The sequence below is a fragment of the Xyrauchen texanus genome, chromosome 20 (genome assembly GCF_025860055.1).
Source record: "Xyrauchen texanus isolate HMW12.3.18 chromosome 20, RBS_HiC_50CHRs, whole genome shotgun sequence".
Lineage (NCBI taxonomy): Eukaryota > Metazoa > Chordata > Actinopteri > Cypriniformes > Catostomidae > Xyrauchen > Xyrauchen texanus.
This window is the reverse complement of record NC_068295.1, coordinates 11,066,779-11,073,392: the sequence shown is the minus strand read 5'-3', so window position 1 is coordinate 11,073,392 and position 6,614 is coordinate 11,066,779.

Below are 6,614 nucleotides of genomic sequence, written 5' to 3'. Positions count from 1 at the left end.
AGCTTATCATTTTATTAAAGCACTTACATTAATTCTTCTGTTGAAACTCGTGTATTATTTGAGCTGTACATTTGTTTAAATCGTACTTTTTACAGTCGTTTAATGGTTTTAGGGTTTGTTGACATTCCATCGTCATAGCAACGAAGTTGTAAAATTGGCTATAACTTTAGTCAGAAAAGGTTAAGCGATTTATCACACTAAAATCATGTCATCATGCATGTTGTTTGTATCTTGCAGCTATACTTTTGAAAAAGTATTTTAACGTTTATGGATCGGCCCCATTCACTTCCATTGTAAGTGCCTCACTGTAACCCAGATTGTTTTTTTTTTTTGTTGTTTTTTTTTAAATAAATTTTTATATATAAAGAAAAGGAGGGACGTGCCAAAATAAATTTTTTATGGTAATCAATATTGTGCCACAAATGCTGTTGATTAAGTTTAACTTGTATTGAACCCGGAATATTCCTGAAGTATCCTTTGTATGTCTGACATTGACACTTCTTTGCCTTCGTTTTGTATTCTTCTTGGTAAATGTGTATAAAATAGTAGGTTGGGGAATGTGGTGAAATTATGTCCAGATCACCAAAATCAAAACATTTTATTTCCTTCATTTCTATATTTCTTGCACAAATAATCATTTATAATAAAATTATTTCTCCTGTCTGTTCTTAATATGCAGAGACAACTAAAAGTAAGCCATTTATAGGTTCATTTCCCCGACTTTCTATGGCACCATGAAAATTGCTCCGTTTTAATCCACCCACTTAGACCCGCCCCAACAACGTTCCTCAACCAATGCGTGAGTTTGGGGTAGGACTATCTCTCTGTTGACCAACAGCTGTTTTGAAAATGAAGTTGTGAGTGATGCAGAAATGACATACTCCATCTTTAAGATAACAAAGCAGTTTAAAATCTTTATCTTTGCATCTGTATTTGTTCTCTATTAAAAACACATCATCATTAATGCCTGCTGTGCTCTGAGCCATATCTGATCCAGCAGACCCAGGCTGAATGCAGCTGAATGCAGCCTCAAAAGAAAGATGAGGTCCTGATATTGAACTTCTGATGGTCAACTTCTTCTCATAGATTTGGAATCGAGCTCTGTTGTGTTCACCTTTACATACAACGGCTTGTAAACTGGACTCCAACATCACTGGCAAGTGAAAAATTGTGAGTATTTCTTTATTCATTCAGACAGGCAAACAGCAGAAGATAAAATTATAATATTATCAGTGTAGATAACAACTTCACAATAACTTCCACGAACAAACTAACTGAGAAACAAACAAAACAGAGCATTACTTCTAGATCACATCAGTCTCCATATAATGGGATCAAGAACTAGAAGACACAATAACAGTGTAATATATCACTCAAGCTGAAGTCCAGTTCATGCCCTTCAGATCTGTGATGTCTCTATTGGAGCCATCATATCTGCCTGGACGTAAAAGATGGTCGAGAGAGAAACAAAACAGCACAAGTCTCCACTCTGCCAAGGCTGTGAAAACGTCAACAAGGCCTCTCTGTTCTGAAGACAAAGAACACTTGGGCAGATTATCATCTCTGAGAAACTGATACCTTGGTCAGACGGCCGTGGAAAACTCAACATAATGTTAAGGATTTATCAATTGTAAAATAATTTACAAACAGTTTGAAATTAAGAATAAAATAAAGATTTTGCGTGTGGACAAGTTCAACAGCATCTCATTGTTTTTCCAGCAGAGGGCGACAAAATTCATAGTAAATTATTTACAAGCTTGTTGCCACACATTAAACTAAATATAAAAAGAAGATATGATTTTTTACTAGAAGTGACGAGTTGTTACCAATCTCTGTGTTCTTTGCCATGTGTCTATGAATTTCATAGTTTTTGTGATAATAGAAAATTAAATATTGTGCTGTGTTTAAATAAATTCTTTATAAAAATAAATATATTTTCGTCCTACAAGGGATGCAAGGGGGTTTAGAAAGTTATGAATAGCCCATTTTAACCTGCGCTTAGAAAAGCACCAAACATTCGCCATGGACACTGATAAACTTGAATAAACTTTGAATAAAACATGAACAGTGGAGATTGAAGGAGAACAATAGGATGGACTAATTGATTGTTTGTTTTGTAGATTACACTGCCTCCTACTGGTGGTGAGGAGTTTGTCTAATGTCAATTTTATTTTGTGGTGAATTTAACAGAAAACGAAAACTAGTTTGTGCTTCATTTTTATTTATAATTTTTTTTTAATTAATATTTGTACAGATGAAACCAGAGCTGATAGAAAGAAAAATGACGCAAATGTTTAATAACCTCTCTTTGTTTTGGGAGCGCAAACACATTTCTGATAATGAGTTTTTCTTTTTGCGGATCCTGGGGCTTAAAATCTATTTGCTTGTACCTTATTAAATCTAAATAATAACCAGGCATGTAATTAGCATTAATGAGTATGAAATAAGTCATAATATCAGAGTGCTTGAGTTTATTGAAGCAAAAAGTTTTTCAGTCTTCTTTGTCAAAGTTCATTTAAAGTTTGCAAAGAGTTTTGTTTTCTTATCAAAAATGTACTGTAATATCCATGGAATTGGGGAGAGATATTTGATGAGGGTAGGGCAGTATGGGACTAAAGGTCCTCCGGGAGAAAAGGCACTTTTGATTTTATTTTCTCCCAAAACACTAAACAGCAAAAAAATATTCTTGATCCATGACATCATTGTGTGCAATGTCTTAAGTTTAAATTTGAGGTCATTTTCAGTCCCCCCCAAGAGAGTATGCAATCATTTTTGGCGCAATTCCTGATTGTGTCAAATTATTACTCAAGTCTGGCACCAAAGGTCCTTTATGCTCGCCTCCCAATTTTGACAACTCTAATCTATTTATTGATCAAAGTCTTTTTGTGTGTAGTAGATTTTCAAATAAAACAATTTGATAAATTATTAATAGATCTGATATCTTTTTACCTGCCTGTATACGTTCTTTGAATAATAAACTCAATGAAAAAGAATGGAAAGAATTCTGGCTTCTTCAGTTGTTAAAATCTCTTAAGATTATTCAGAATTGTTACCCAGTAAATTATTTTAGTTTAAGTTTTATATGAGTCTCTCACCCAATTGCTCCTTTTGTCATCACTTTCAATAAACAATCATCTACTTATTTTGCCACTGTGTTTATTGCAAAGTGTTTTGGATTGACATTTATTGTGAGACTAAAAACGTATTTGTCATTTACAGTTTTGCTCAAGGTGATTCAATCAAAAGTTTTTTAATTACTGTCCAATAAGCGAAAGGATAATATTTGGGGTAAAATACCCCTCTGTTGCAGGTGCTAAAGGCCCCCATAAACACACATCGTTTTTTTAAATAGGGATAATAGATTTGTTCTGAAAAATTTTAAAATGGGCTCACATTGACAGATTCAGTCACAATGGAGATAAATGTGCTAATAGAATACTTGAGATGTTATAAAATACCAAATGTGATTGAAATGAACAGAAAGGTTAATCCTTTTCTCTAGTGGCTAATTTGAATTACAATAAATACAAATATGCATTTTGCTGTCACAAAAATATTAGCTTAAGTTGACAAATTTTGCCCTATAATGACACTATATTTACACTATATCACTACCCCCCCCTCCTCCCCCACCCCAGGGACCTTTTACCTGAAATGTGGGGGCCTTTTACAGCAATTCTGTTTTCTATCAAAACAACTTTCTGTTATTATTTATTTTTTACACAATTTATTTTGCTCCATCAATATTCAATAAAAATACCATTTATTTTTTTCAATCTTTACACATTTTAGCCCTGTTGTACCCTACCTCACTGTGTGTGTATTTATCTGAACATGATTTTTCCTTGGGTCTTTATCCTCAGTGAACCTGTGTTTGCCTGTCCGTTTTAGTACAAGTAGTTCCTGGAAACTGCTCGCTTTAGATTTTCAGAAGAAACAGAACACCGATGATGCTATGTTTTGCCACATACACATACACAAAGGTAGTTTAGTGCTGTAAAGGGCTTGCAGGTCCTGGTGCTGTTCTGTGGTGACCCTGTCAGCAGGAGGTTTTCTGTTTACTGAGAGAGTTCCATGGTGACGAGACAAAAGACAACACAAACACATACACACGTTAAGATGGTTATCTATAATACCATAGACTTTTTATAGTTGTTATAATGTATAAAGCCATTTACAATTACTATAGACTCACTATAATCCATACTGCTAGAAGAAAATGTTTTGCATTTATAGATTAGAATATTTTTCAGAAGTACTATTCATTTCATTGGGTAAAACGTTTTATTAAAGAAAAATCACTGAGTGCATGTTTAAACGGATGTGTAAAACATTTCCCTTCATTCAGGAAATGTGAGATCTGAGAACAACTTGCAAGCCTGTTAATGAACAGAAGATTATCAGAGGGACTTCCATGGCGATGGCCTTGTAGAACAAGTGCAATAAAATAACTCAAGAGACTCATTTTACAGTTTCATCCATGATGCATTAAAATGTATCTCTGTGGCTAATACCAGAAAATAGGTTTTGGGATGAAGCTTCAGTGTTCAACGCCCTTTCCCACTCCGACGCTCAAGAAAATTTACGGTTTTGTCCCACATTTCAATTTCCACAACATCTGGCCCCTGAAACCCTCAGCAAAAAAACACACACAAAAAAAACATTGAGTAAGAGAGAGAGAGAGAGAGAGAGAGAGTGAGTATCAAAGGAAAACAATAGAACCCTGACCCAGTATCTGAGATATTTTTCGTAGTGATTTTGAACTGTATTGTCACTGACAGTGAATCAAAATGGAGCTACACTGAATGAAATATCATGGCATAAGAGAAGGAAAATGAGGCTATATTTGTGCATTAGACTTTCAGACCTGTTCTAATAGATGCGAAAGAGTAGAAAAAAGATTTCTTTTTCAATTTCATTTTTCCCTGCATCAGTACAGTGTGCTCAAATCTTTTTTCACATCTGAGCGAATCTTCAGGTAGTGTCGAGGTGTCTCCATGTGAAAGGGGTTTTGGCTATGAGTATGCATTAACACGTATCTCCACCAACTAGAAATTAAGGGTGTTCTCAGCTCAAAAAGAGCAAATATTCCCTTTAGATCACTCTAATAGAGACTGCAGACTTGTATTGGCTGTTTATTGACTTGTATTTATAAAATGTATTTATAAATTAATGAATAACAGGAACTATTGGGACAAACATGGAGAGTTTGAAGCAGTGATCTGCTAATTTCTAAATCTGAATCTGTCATTCCCTGAGTTGTGTACCCATGTGTATGTTTTTTGTGTCCTTGTGCGAAATGTTCTTTTTACAGGTGAGTGAGAGCCCGGTCACTTTTGAGCATATTTGTAAATGTTTACCTGCTAAATTCAAACATCCAACTATATTTTGAGGGGTGTTTGCCAATGCAAATCTTGCCATGCCAGGCTAGGTTGTTTGGGGTGGTTGCCCAGCCCTAAGTCTTTTTTATATTCCCCCTTATTCACTCCATAATACCCCCTTTTTATTGTCCGCCAGGCAAAAAAAAGTCTATCGTTCATGTCCGTTTCACAAATGGGTTACAGGCCAACGTTTAAAGGGACAGTTCATTCAAAAATGAAAATCCTGTAATTTATTCACCTTTTAGTCATTCCAAACCCATTTGACTTTTTTTTCTGTGCAAGGAGATCTTGGGCAGTCTGTTGGCGGCATCAGCCACCATTCACCATTCACTTTCATTGCATCTTTTATCCACATAGTGAAAGTGAATGATGACTGAGGCTAACACTCCCTAACTTCTTATTTTGTGTTTCAGGGAAAACAGAACATCATATGTGTGTGTAGCAACATGAAGGAGGGACATAAATGATGATAGAATTGAACTTTTTTGGCAAATTAAATCTTTAATATTTGGGGAGTAGGGATTTCTTCAAACTTCTTGACATTAAGTACTAGCAGTGGTAATAGTACTGGGTTTTGCCAGTCTACCATTGTGAGTCAAATTTCAGAAGATGAGAATGACTTTTATTGTAAGGTTTGCTTTTTGTTTTTATTTTTATTGACTCTTTATTGCATTCACTGAACTGTATTTTGCTTACGTTTTATAAAAAAAAAAAAATTACCGCATCCTCCATTATGTTATTACTGCTGTATAAATCATAAAGACATCTCTCTCGTTCACTCTCTCAGTCACACACATACACTTACTCGTCTCTAACCCAGTCACATGACCACAACAGCCCAGGTTTGGGAAACAGCCTGCATGTTGCTATGGCAGCACAGTCCTCTTTTCTTCTAACTGAGTGTTAATGGACAAACCTTCCTCCTGTTCAGCACATACATGGCTGAAGAATGGTAAAGTTTAAGTATAAATCTGTCATCATCTCTCTTAGAGGGACAGTTCACTCAAAAATGAAATCATTTATTCACCCTCATGTCACCCCACATGTGTATGACTTTCTTCTGCAGAACACAAACAAAGATTGCACCCCAACACTGCACATTTTGAATATCTCCCATTTCTGACACATCCAATTCAGATTTTGGTGTCTTCACTAACTAACTGATGAGCTGAATCAGATGTGTTTGATTAGGGAGATATAATACAAAATGTGCAGTGTTGGGGGCCTCCAGGA